The sequence below is a fragment of the Symsagittifera roscoffensis genome, chromosome 7 (assembly GCF_963678635.1).
Source record: "Symsagittifera roscoffensis chromosome 7, txSymRosc1.1, whole genome shotgun sequence".
In the NCBI taxonomy this organism is placed as follows: domain Eukaryota; kingdom Metazoa; phylum Xenacoelomorpha; order Acoela; family Convolutidae; genus Symsagittifera; species Symsagittifera roscoffensis.
The window spans coordinates 47,372,950-47,386,712 of record NC_087068.1 but is presented as its reverse complement, the minus strand read 5'-3'; positions in this window follow the sequence as shown (position 1 = coordinate 47,386,712).

The window sequence follows — 13,763 nt, the reverse complement described above, 5'->3', positions numbered from 1 at the left end:
GAGTAGAGTGTTGCTATTATGTCTGTGGTTTCTATAGCTTGTGGTTCTGTTTCACATTGTGATACTTGATTGATTGCATATTTATGTAGTGTTTTTTGTTCATTTTCTTCGCAATCGTAATGTGTTACTAATAAATCTTGTGGTCCTGTACGAGGTGAAGGGTTTATGTTTTGAATTGAGGTTACTAGAAAAAGGAGTTGGAGAAAATTTAATAATTTTAGAATATACATGTGTATGATAATCCTGAGTATGGATTATAAAATGTAATGTAACCAATTGTGTTTTTGGTGTATCTGTCGTATTTATATATTACTTCGGTAGTTATAAACGGTGGTGGTAGTGATTGAGCTGTGATGTTAGGTGGATTTAATGGGTAGGGATGTTGTGTAATATTGTATAATTTAACTGTGATTTCAAACTTTAATTGTAAACTGTTTTGTTGGAGTATTTGAATATTGTGATCACGGATATCGTTGTGAATATCTTGGCGATATTGTAATCTATTAAGTGCCCAGTTATGAAGGCGGTTACTTTCTTGATGCTGTCCAAATAATGGTGGAGGTGCTGTGAATGTATTCCAATCTAATCTTAAAGGAATATTTATTGAAGATTGTTCTCGATATCTGGCGTCGAGATTATTTGGAAAATTTAAGTTAAAGGGTAGTGGTGAAAATTGACTTGTTGATGGTGTTGATGGTAGTGATAGTGTTTCTGGTAGTGATGAGGATGTTGTTGTATCCGTAGAAATATCTATGGGGTCATTGGCTAAATTTGGTTCACCTTGTGTAAATGAATGTGTAGTCCAATATGGTAGTCGTGATGTTAGGTTTGGGGGGTTAAAAGGGTTTTCTCGTATTTGTTCAGATGTTGGTGTTGAACCTAAGTAGTCTGAAGGTAGACTTGAAGTGCTTCGTTGTGAAAAAAGTGTAGGAGTTTCTGGTGTGATACCAGTGGTGTTTTCTGGAGTAGTTTGTGTTGGGGATTGAGGTATATCAAAATGAACTCGGGGAGTTTGAAAATTTCTATTTCGTCGAGGATGTATAATTTGTCTATTTATTTCTGTTGTGTTTTGGTTTTGACTAAGGTTTCGTATTCTACTTAGTTCTTGTGGTAGTGTTGGGTAAAGATTATATGTTGGTTCACTTAGAGGTGCTTGTCGTTGAACTGGTTCTAGTGGTTCAGATAAACGAGCGTGCCGTTCTTCAAAGGTGTATGGATTGTCTTGAAAAGAAATTCGTGTAGATGTTTGAGGATTTTGAGTAGTTGAAGGTGGTGTTGGATTATCTTGGGATGATGTCGGTGAAGACTGATTTTGTGACTGTTGGGTAGCAATTTTTGATGGATTTTTGAATTGTTACTTTAGTGAGAAGGTTTATGTTTATTATAATATTCTTCTAAAAAAAGAATTAGAAAAATTGTTGCTAGGGCAAATGTGATGATTGCTTTCTTTATACATTTACATATGGTCAAAATGAGGGATGATAAAAATGTTATAAAGATTACAAATAATAGAAAAATATCAGTTCTACTGAAAATTGTTCGTATCATTTAGACAAGTTGTTAAAATCGTACCTGTGGATATATTCAAGGGTTTTGGAAAGTTGGAGGTATAGTTCAATTATTGTGTAGAAAATTAAGAAAATATTACAAAAAATTATTATGATTATTAGAAAAGATTCGATGATATCAAAAAGAAATATTATAAAAGTTTGGAGTATTGAAAAAAAATGTTTAAAATTGATAAGTATTTGAACGACTGTTTGAGAGAAAAGCATTTAAGAAATGATCTCTTGGTCGAATATTTTTTGCTGTTTGAGGCGATTTTCTAGTGTGGTCGAATTATTTATTAGTTTTTTGACAAGTGGGTTGAGTTTCGTAAAAATTTGTTGGGGGCAATTTTCATGGTGACTGGGAGGTCGTCTTTTTCTTTATTTTTGTTTGTCAAATGATCCGGGGTATGGTGAGATTTTTATACTTTAGGCTAATTAAAATTTTCATTTTGTGACTTTAGGCTAAGTTATCAAATTTGTTTTGGGGGTATTCGTGGTCTGAGTTGGGGAAATATTGTTGATCTTTGGGTTATTAGATAAGGAAGGGGTACGGTATTATGGTGATATTTATTTTAGCTGTCAAGTTGGAGTGGTTTGCTTATTTTTAACCTGGAGGTTGTAAAGTTATAGTTAGAGATGTGCCTGGAGTTCTAGATTATTCGTCTAATTGATCTTAGTTTGAGTTAGAGAAAGTGGCGGATTGGATGAATCCTATTGGTCTATTTTGAACTAGAATTATTGCGTACTTGTGAGCATGTTATTTTGAAAAAATGAAATGAAAAATGTTACGGAGGTTTCAAGATTGTGAAGTGTAAAATTTTAAAATTACTTTTTAAATTCTACTTTCTTTAATATTTTAGATTGGGGGATGAACATTTTGTAGTTTTTACGTGGTTGATTTCGGAGTCTTGTTGTTTTTCTATGTTCTGATTTGTCTATTTCTTCTTGGGGTATTATTTGTTCTGTCATTTTTCTATTTTTTCTTTGTTTTGGAGATTCTTTTTGGTTTTGCGTTTTGTTTTTGGTGGCGGTTGGTTTTGTGTTTTGATTTTCGGTGGGGTTATCATTTTGTTCTGTGTTTTTCAGATGTGGTTCATTTTGAACGATTTTTAATCCTGTGAAAGAATATAATTGAGTTAATTCACGGAGTGCGTATTCTTTTGGGTAATAAGGTAATAGGTTGTTTCGATGTTGAACGATTTCTTTTTTGTTTGAGTCGATAATTTTATATGTGACATCAGTGGGTTTTGCAATTATTTGGTATGGTCCTTTTCGAAGGGGTTGTAATTTTTTAGAAATTCCTTTTTGAGTATTAAAATTAGGTATTAAAACAAATGTTCCAATTTTTAAATCGGAAGCTGGTGTAAATCGTGAATTGATTTGTTCATTTATATTTTGTCTTTGTAATAATTTTTTTGTTATTTTTTGGTAAATTTCATTGTGTTTCTTATCTCTATTTAAAATCCATTCGGTGTGTGTACCGGAGGCTAATTTAAGAATTTGTGGGTGATGAAAATGATCTTCATCGTGCGTATGTAATGGTAGGTTATAACAAATTGAGTCTTTATTTGGTTGACAATAACCTTGTGCGTTTTTATGAGAATTTGCTGTAAACATTATTGGTTTGCGTGGCTTTTGGTTAAAAACCATTTCGTATGGTGACATTCCTAAAGTTGTCGTGATTTGTGAATTATATGCTAAGGGAAATAATTTTACATCTGCTGACCATTCGGTATATTTTGTATCATTTCCGTTGATGATACATCTAAGATATTCTTGTAGTGAACGGTTCATACCTTCGACTAAGCCGTTTGTCCAAGGTGCATGAGATGTACGTGGTTTGTGTTTAATGTTGTATAAATGACATAGTGTTATTATTTCATTATTTATGAATTCTGTACCATTGTCTGTGACTAAAATTTCTGGTAGTCCGAATTTTGCTATCCAGTGTTCATAGAGTGTTGTATATGCGTTATAAGCATTACAATGTGGTACTGGGTTAAGTGCTACATAGTGTGTGAATGCGTCAACAATTACCATAATGTAGGAGTTTCCTTCTGATGAGGGTGAAATTGGTCCTTTAGTATCAAATGAGATACGGTGATTAAAGTACAGACTTTGTCCTTTAAAATCTTGTTTTTGTGCTATTTGTTTTTGATTTGGGTAAGGTTTATTCAGTTGACATACTATACAATCATTGCATAGTACTTTTATCCAAATTGGTGCATTTGGGAAGTAAAAATTTTGTATAAAATTTGAATATGTTTTCTCTGATCCAGAGTGTCCTTTAATATTTTGTGTGTGTGAAATATTAAAAGCTATAAGAATCATACTTATAGGGAGACAGGGAACTGTAGATTCATTTAGGTTATACTCTAAAAGGTCTGTTTTTTCGTTAATTGTTGTGTTGTTAAATTTGCGAAAGTATCGGAGGAGTGTTTTATTTCCTAGAATGGTTGAATCTGCTTTGATAGGTTTAGTTTTATATTTATGCCATGATTTCAGTTGTCGAATTACTGGGTCAAGGTTTTGATATTGTTTCAGTGTTGAAATTGTAATTGTTTCTGTTGGGGGGAGAAAAATGTTTTCGATTTCTAATTTAGATAAGGGTATTGTATCAAGTGGGTCGTGAAGGTCAAAAACTTGATTTATTGTGTATTTTGAATCACTTGTTTGGGGTCCTGATAAATTTATTTTATCAGTTAAATCTTCTTTTTCAATTAGTGGAAAATGATCTTTTTTAGGCAGGTGTTGTTTTGTTCGTTTTTGTTGGGTGTTATTTTTTATCCATTGAGAATATGGGATTGGTTTGAAAGTTGATGTTCCAAGTAAATCAACTTCATAATGATTATTTTGACAATCTAGATAAAGTGGAAAATGTTGTAAATTATTTATTTGTGATTGTTCAATATCAGTTTTTACTGCATATTTGCATTCTAATCGGGGTGATGTTTCGTTTTCTGCAAGGTAGAATTTTATATTTTTGGGTATTTCAACTGTGGTTTTTCGTGTAAGTAATTCAGGTGGTGTATTTCGACTTAAGGTGTCTGGTAATGCAAGATTTTTTCCTGCAGTCCAAACTATATGTAAGTTTGGAAATTTCATTAGAATTAGTTGAAATCTGTAAACTCGGTGGTTTGGGTTAGATTTCTGTGTGAAGAGAAAAATGATTGGTTTGTGATCTGTGAATAAAACTGTGGGATGTTTTGATCCAAGTATCAAGAATTCATATTCTGTAAGTGTATAGATTATGGCTGTACATTCTCTCATTAGAGTTGAGAGTCTTAGCTCTGCTTGAGTGAATAATCGAGAGTTTGCTGATATAAGGTTCATTTTATTTGTACCATTATGTGATTGTAATAGTGCTGCGCCGATGCCAAAGTTCGAAGCATCGCACATTGCATAAAATGGTTGATCAGGGTCTGGAATTGTGTTTGAAATTTGTTCGGTTAAAAGTTTCTTTATTTCTTCGAATCGTGTTTGATGTTCTGTATTCCATTCAAAATTATTTTGTTGTCTAAGGATGTTGTAAAATGGTCGTAGATATAATTGCATTTTATAAACATATTTACTTAAAAAGTTTAACATTCCAAGGAATTCTTGGATTTTCTTTTTATTTGTTGGTGGTTGAAGTTTTTGAATAGCGTCAATGCGTGATTTCAGTGGAGTGATTGTTTTTCTTTCTATGTTATGTCCTAAGAATTTAACTTTTGTCAAAAAGAAGTGTGATTTATCGGGGGCGGCCTTCAGATTTTCGTTCTGAAGTATTTGGTGATATGTTTCTAAAACTTTGAACATTTCGTCTTTTGTTTGTGATTGCATAAAAACATCGTCTAGATAGGTGATTGCGTTTTTCTTGAGTATCAGTGGTCTAAAAATTTTGCTCATAAAAGCTGAAAATGCTGCTGGTCCTATGGATATTCCATAGAATAAGCGGTTAAATTCATATTGTTGGTTTCCAATAACAAATTGTGTTAAACGTCGTGATTGTTCATCTAGTGGCATTTGATTGTATGCACTATTCATATCGGCGGTTGTGAAGTATTTGCCGTTTATTTTTGTTAAAATAACTTGTATTGGTTCAATGGGCCAATTACATTTTGATTCATCTATGAGTGAATTGAGGTATCTAGCATCGAGAACGATTTTTAATGATTCTCCTTTAGCTAGAATGATAACGGGGTTGATGAATGTGTTGCCTTTTGGTTGTTCTTCTTTGTTTACTGGTGATATAATGTTGTACTGTTCTAAAATATCGAGTAATCTGTTTACTTTATCATGTAAGTGAATTGGTACTTTACTTGCTCTTTGTTTTTTGAAAACTGCGTCAGGTTTTAATGGGAGATATAGTGATGAACTTATTTTACCAACATCGAATTTTGATGTTGCATAGACTGATGAATATTTAATTAGCTGTTTGGCTAATTTTTCGAATTCGTCTTGTGTTATTTGTGAATGTTGGAAGTTAAACATTGTTAAGAATTTTTGTTGGTGCTCTGTGTAATTACTTATGTTGAATGTAGGTTTGAAATATGGAGTTTTTGTGAAATAATCCGTATTTCTGTTTTCGTTACTTATTATATTATTTATAGATAATTCTTCATTAAGAATTGTAGATTGGCATATATCTAGTAATTGGAGTATATTATTTACGCGATAGGCTTTTTCGTGTATTGGTGATATTGTAGCGTTGGTTTCACAATATCCTAAAAGTCCTAAAGGTAATGTTACTTGGTAAGGTGTGTTGTTATAAACATGTAAAGAAATTATATCTGAATTCGAATTTTTCAAATATTTTATTGAAGAGATTGTGATTTTGAAAAATTTATGAATAGGTTTGAATTCAAAATCTGACATATAAAATTTTTGTTTGTTTTGTTCTTTATCATATTGGTGAACTTGTTTGATTGAAAAATTATAGATGTTTCCTGATAGTGGTTTCAGGTGTTTTCTTTGTTGGTTATATATTGGATAGAATTTCGAAAAGAATGGTGGTTGTTTATTTAATCTTTGAAAAAATGTTAAGGATGTTTCTTTTGTTTTTGTATATTTATCTTTGATTAATATTTTACTATTTAGTATGTTAATTGTTGGTATATACTTTGAAATAAATGGTATTCCAATGATATTATATTTAATATCAGTGATATGGAATATTTGTTTGAATGGTTTATTTAAAATTTTGCTTTGCTCTATTGTTCTGGTAGGGAGGAGAAATAATTGGATTTTTCCGTAGTTTATCAATGTTGATCCTTGTGCTGTTGCTAGTTTGCTGGAGGTTTCAAGAGGTGTTAGCTTTGGGTGTAAGGATTTTATTTCATTCCATGTGGGAATGTTTATTATGTTTGATTCTGCTCCTGAATCAATTAAAAAATCTATTTCAAGGTCTGGTGGTTGAAATTCTTTATTTCTTGGGCTTTCTAAGAGAAATGGTATTGTCCAAATTTTTTCTTTGGGTTGTTCTTTTTGTATATTTTGGTAGATGTGGTTTGTATTCAAGCATTTTGTTTTGGCATTTTGATCTGGTTGTGCTGTAGTATTTTTTGCATTTGTTTCTTGCGTTGTTGGTGTGGAATTTATGGGTGTAGTGTAATGATTTTGAAGAAATTCTGATTGATTTTCATATATATGTGATGGAAAGGGTTGTTCGTATATAACAGATTCATAGTCATTTTCGACTTTTATCATATTGATAGCAAGAGTGTTTTCAGTATCACTTTCTGAATCTGATGATGTACAATTTATTTGATTGAGTTGTAACGTATCGGTTACTGTGTCATCAATACCTGGAGGGTCTGATGTTGTTTCTGGATTAGATTGTACTTGATTGATTTGTCTTTGATGTTTAGGTGTACTGCTTCTATGACGATTATTAGATGTATTATAGTGATTATTATTTCGGTGTGGTGATTTGGAATAATTTCTGTAACGATTATTATAACTTGGGTATCGATTTTGTGAATTATTTCGCGATCTGTTTTGATAATTGCTGTTTGGTCTGTTATAGTTCGATCTATTATATGAGTTATTTCTTGATCGATTGTTTGGGTAATTCTGGTTTCGGTTGTTTGAATAACTTCTATTTCTATTATAGGAGTAGTTTCTATTCCTATTGTATGATGAATTTCGTGATTGGTTGTTTGGATAGTAGTTATTTCTTGGTTGGGAATTAGATCTAGAAACAAATCGTTGTGTATTCGAATTTGATCTGGAGTAGTTATTTCTACTATTTGGTCTATTGTAGTGATTTTGTGATGAATTATACGTGTTTCTTCGTTCTGGTGATCTTCCTCTATAACTTGAGTTATATGGGGATTGATTTCTTGTATAACTTGTATTGTTCGGAAGTGGCTTTCCTGAACTGTTGTTGCTGTATACATTTTTGTTTGGTAGATTTTGATCTTTTTTCATGTATTGATAGAATGATTTATTTGGTTCTTTGTATTTTTGAGGTTTATTTTGACTATCTTGCTGTTTTTGTCTACATTCGGAGATACTATGTCCGTATCGTCGGCAATAATTACACCATTTTTTGAAAGATGGTTTGCCTTTAAAGTTCGGGTTCTTTTCATAAATATTGAGTATTTCAGTGATTTTTTCAACGAGATCTGTTTCTGATTCCTGTATATTATTAATATTAGTGGGAGTCGTTTCAATTTTGTTAACGTATTGTAATTTCAGATTTTCCGTTTCTTCTAGTTTCATCGTGATTTCTGCTTGTTCTAGTTTGTCTACTAGTTTTCTAAAATCTAAATCGGGTTCTCGAATTGAAGAAGGATGGGATGCTCTCTTTTTTATTGCTATTTTCCTTAATTGTGGTGTTAAGGTCATCATTAAGATTTCTGTCATCTTTGTGTTTTTATAGTCATGTGTATTTAGTGAGTATGCTTTTCGAACTAGTGTTTCGATTCGTACTGCTATTTGCTTGATGGTTTCGTTTGGTAATCTGCGAATTTCATTACATAAAACTCTTTGTTGTTGTTTGTTTCTTTCGGAGTCAAACATTTTTGAAAATTCTTGTGTAAATCTTTTCCAGTTTGATTTTATTTCTTGAGGTAGTACTGAAAACCATTTTTGGGCTGCGCCATCTAAGGTTGTTTGTATTAACGCTGTGCGTCGATGTATCCAATTTTGATGTAGTGGCGTATTTATTGGTTCAGGTCCGATATTTAAAATCAGGTTTGCTGTTACTGCATTTAAATAATCTTCTACAGAGTATTCAGGGTCTGTTCCTGTGAAAACCATTAAAGGTTTGTTTGATGTTATTGATGATCCACCCATAAGGTATGGATTCATTGTCATTTGTAATGATTCTGCTGCATTTGGCATTTGAGAAAAATTTGAAAGTTGGTTTCTTGTTATTTCATGTTGTTGAAGATAATATGGTAGTGGTATTTCATTTTGCATTTGTGATGGTTGATACGAGTGTGCAATCATTGGATTTTGTTGTTGAATTGGTTGAAAGGATTGTGTATTAATTGGATTTTGTTGTTGAATTGATTGTTGATGTTGTGCATCTATTGGTTGTGCAGAAAAATTCCTATGATTTATACGTGTTTTCTGTATTCCTTGTCTACGATATTCTTGAGTATTTTGTGCAAATATATCTGGTTGTAGGAAATCTTCATCTGAGGATAAATAATCCATTTGATAAGATGTTTGTTTTTTATTTTTATTTTGTTGAAAAAATGGGTAATTTTCACTGCGATCCTGTGGGGGATTTGGCTGAAAATTATTTGAATTATATTGGGCTGTTGGGTTATCCCAGTTTCGAGGTTTTGTATATTGATTAAAATTCCTTTGTGGTTGATAATTTGTTTTTGACGGATGTGTATAATTATAATTATGGTCTGCAAAGTTGTTTCTAGTGAATGTTTTGCGTGTTTTTGATGGTATTGTCACGGGTTTGTATGTTTGATAATCCATATGTGAATATTTAGGGGCAACCGAAGGTTTTACGGTTGATTGTAAGGTTACCTGTGTTTGTGAAGGATTTGTATTTCTTGGTGTTGTTAAATTTGGGCGTATTGGTGAAATACTTTGTTGTGTAGTTGTTGTGTGTACAATTTCTTCATTTATGAAGTGTGATGGTGTCTGGATATCTTGTTGAGTAAGATTCCTAGTTCCATTGAGGTTTTCATTGTGTATGACTGTAGAGTTTAAACTATTATTTTGTGTATCGGGTAAAAATGTATTATAGTTTAATGGTGTTGCATCAATTGTTAATGGTATTACTCTTACATAGTCTCTTATGTAAGATATTGTACTTATTGCTTGACTTGAGATTGATTGTGGGAAGCTTATAAATGCGGGATGAGACCATTCGGGGTCCCAAACATAATCTGATTGTTCTGTGATAGCGGTTTCATCGTTCGAATTTTGGGGTCTAAAATTTTTTCTTGCTTGTGCAATTAAATCAATATTGTGTGTGAAATAATCTATTATGAACCATGCTAAAATTTTTTGTAAATCGTGTCTGGTATGTTGTGAAACGTCGTCTTTCGTGAAATTTTCTTTAATGACGTTCAAATAACTAGAGAGTAGTGTGATTTCATGTCGTACTCTTAAATGTTTAGATGTGTCTGTCGGTGAGACATTTGTTAATGGTAGTTCATTTTCTAATATTGAAATATAACTATATATTATTGCGAAAACTTCATTGGTGAAAATGGAGTTTGCTCTTTGTGAGTTATGGTATTGGATGCTTTTTATATATTCTGAAAAAACTTTTGAAAATTCTAAATCGAGATCGTCTGTTTGAATAGTATATGTTCTATTATTATGGTTTGGGGAAGTGAATTCTATAGAGTAGATTCCATACTGTTGTGTTATGTTGCATATATCTTTTAGATAGTGATCTATGATTTGTCTTTTGATTTTTACATCGGGGAACTCTGTTTTACATGGACTGATTCCGGGTTCAAATAAATTTACGAGTAAATTTTGACAAAATATGTGTTGTCCTCTATCAGTATCTGCGTCTACTATAAAGGGAAAGATTTCATCATCATCTGGAGTTTCGTTACCTGGAGTGTGCGTTGAGCTCATTTTTTCGTTCGATGACTGTTAATATGTAATTATTAATGTGTCGAATTGGTTGATTCCAATTGTATAGATGTACTGGTTTGTGTTTGTACTGCTTTTTTATTCTTCTTTTTCCTCTTTGTGATGAATTTGAAGTTGTTTCTGAGTCAGAAAAATATAATTGATCGTGAAGTGGGTAATTTTTATCTACTGATTCTTTTAGTTTGTAAAGTTCGTCTAAACTGTTGGTTTCTGATTCTGAAAATGCGTTTCGATTCTTTGAAAATCTTTTTCGTGTTATTTGTCTTTGTTTAGTTATTATTTTTCTCTTTAGTGTTTGTCGTTTTGTGCGAATGTATCCAACTGTTTGTGTATGAGGTGTGATTACAAGGTCGTATTTTTTGTTATCTATTTCACAATTGTGTAAAATGATTGTTTGTTTATTTCCTAGGTTTTTAAATGACATAAGGTTTAGGATGACGGATGCAAAAGGTTGTTAAATGATTTCTATTTTCTTAAACTGTTAGTTCTTACGATTTTTTGGTTAGCTTAACCTGGGTCTTTTTGTTCAGGGTTGGAGAGAAAAGTATATCGATTCCGAAGAATGATTTTTACTTTCTCGTGACTAGTATAAGCTAAGGTGTTAACTTACTTAATCTTACTTAAGGGAGTGATTGTGTTCAAGGGTTGGAGAATAGTAAATCGATCCACAAGGTTCAGGTATAATTAGAACGCGAGTAGTTCGTTAGGTACTATTTTAAACTTACTAAGTCTAAGATTTATCCTGGGTTTGGTAAGAGGGGGGGTCAAGTGAAGGATGAATAACCGAAGTTCTTCACTGTTTATCCTAATTTGAATGATTAGTTTTGTTTAAAAATTTCTATTAGTCTTGGGTCTTTAGAAAGGGTTGGGTAGTGAATCGACGTTTGAGGTCGTTAGACACTAATTAAGTGGGTGGGGGAGAACAAATTTGTTCTGTTTGATCCAAGGATAAGCCTTGATGATCAAGTTTAAAATTTAATTAAGTAGAAAATGATTTAAGATCCAAGGATAAGCCTTGATGATCTGGTTTTAAAATTAAGTGACTTTAAATTTTAATAAAGTTTTAAGTTTGTGTAAAGGAAAGATTTAGTGTTTTGATGATATTAGTGGGTTTATGATTGCTGTTATGTTTTAGGTGATGAAGCTGGAACAACAGGATGATTTATGATTACTAACCATTTATTGTCATGCTACTAATTTTTATTTTTATTTTCCAATAAATATTTTTCAAACATGTTTTGTATAATACTGCAGAATTTTAAGAAAACGATCTTAGATCTTTTTATCAATCGTTATTGTATAATATTAATTTTGTTTAGCGCCTGAAATGATTTTGAAGATTAGCTTCAAGGTTTTATGTTTGCAAATGGAAATCTAAATTCATTGCAAGTAGTATTCGAAATATAAAAGTTTGTTCTGGCTTTTGCCGAACTATCATATAACTATACGGCAAGTTTCTACTTTGTCGTATGTCGTCTTTGGTTCGATGTCTTCTTCCAATTCCGGGTAGTTCTATTATGGTTCGGAATATTGGCTCTGATCTATTGAGTCGGAGAGACATTTCAATTAAATTATTGTCGTATAACATTTTGTAAATGTTTTTGTCTAATTTCTAATCTATTCTTGGTTAATTCTAATCTAATAAGGTCTTGTTCGAGACTTATGGTCGCACCAGATGAGTTAGGTGTGAACAGATTTGTTTTTCATACTTTACAGCGTAACATCACGCATTTAGCCGTAATAACACGTAAAACAAACATAAAACTCGGTATTTTGAAAGGTGGGGGGGGGGGACTGGAAAAGAGCCGAGAAAAGTACAGCCCTAAGTACACGGACCACTTTTGAGAGGTTTTACGGACTCTAATTCAGATGATATCCAATTTACAGTTATCTTGAGTGGGTTCAAAAAAATGACGGAACTATTAGGTCGACCAGATCAATATTCTGATATTCTGGGGTCTCTGAAAAAATTCAAAGGACGTACATTGCCGAAAACTTCTACGCCACAGACAACTGTTAAAAATTGGGGGCCCACCGTAACGTTTTTGGGTACACCTTATCAAATTAAGTGTATAAGAGTTTGTATAACAATTTAATTCGATCTGCCTTTATGGTATTTTTCCTTGTCGCAGTTCTCAGATGGGTCATGCAGCTGGTCAATGTAGGTCGGGTCTGCCACTGTTCGTGTGTTCCGACTGCTCGGAGCATACGCACTGCGGAAACTGCGCTCTGGCTCATTGTCCAGACAATCTGCAATAAAAAAATAAGGATTGACAGTTTTGGTAACTTAGGAAAGGTTTGTCAGCTAAGTCAAACAAACCTCAAATTTTTGATAACTATTAAAAAAATTAAGTTTTGTAAGTTTTTTAAGCTCAAGGATATATTTCGAGCGGCCACCATGTATGTGTTAATAAAGCAATTATATCATTTCACTGAAACAATGAAATGGACATGGGTACCCGATCCGGAACGAGACTTTGTGTCTATTCTCAAGCAAGATTCGACCAATTTGAGCGTTTTTCATAGCCGACTACGCTCAAATTCTTGCTTCAAAGTGAGCAGTTTGAGCGTTTTTGAGCGATTTTTGTCATGATTGTATTGAATTTTAACAGCAGCTATGCTATCACGAAAGCAAAAATTGTTTTTTTTTGCTTTTAATCTTGAAAAATTTAATTGTATGGAAAGAAAATGTACGATGTACGTTTATGGTACTGGTGTGTGTTGCAGTTTGGATCTGGGGAGTGCAGCTCCTCCACTCTGGCTGAGGAGATGGTGTCGAACTTGGAGGAGGCACCCGACACTGACCTCTCAGGTCCAGGCAGGAACTGGTTGATGAGATCTGCACAACACATATATCACGTTAATTAGGCGGATAATCAACAAACCGCCTTATCTTGAAGCCGAAATTGCATCAAAAAATCTTAAATTACACCAGAAATACGTAACAATTGCATAACAATAATGACAATCTGTTGTTATGTTGCATAACAACTTTAATTTTGGCTTGTTTGAATGGTAATCCTATTTTCGGTTTGTTGGCCCTTCGGCATGTTGGCCTACCATCGATAATTATTACCAGTAACAATCATGAAGTTTTTTTTGTCTCCCTAGTCTATTTTTTTTCGGAGACCAAATCCCCCTCAATTT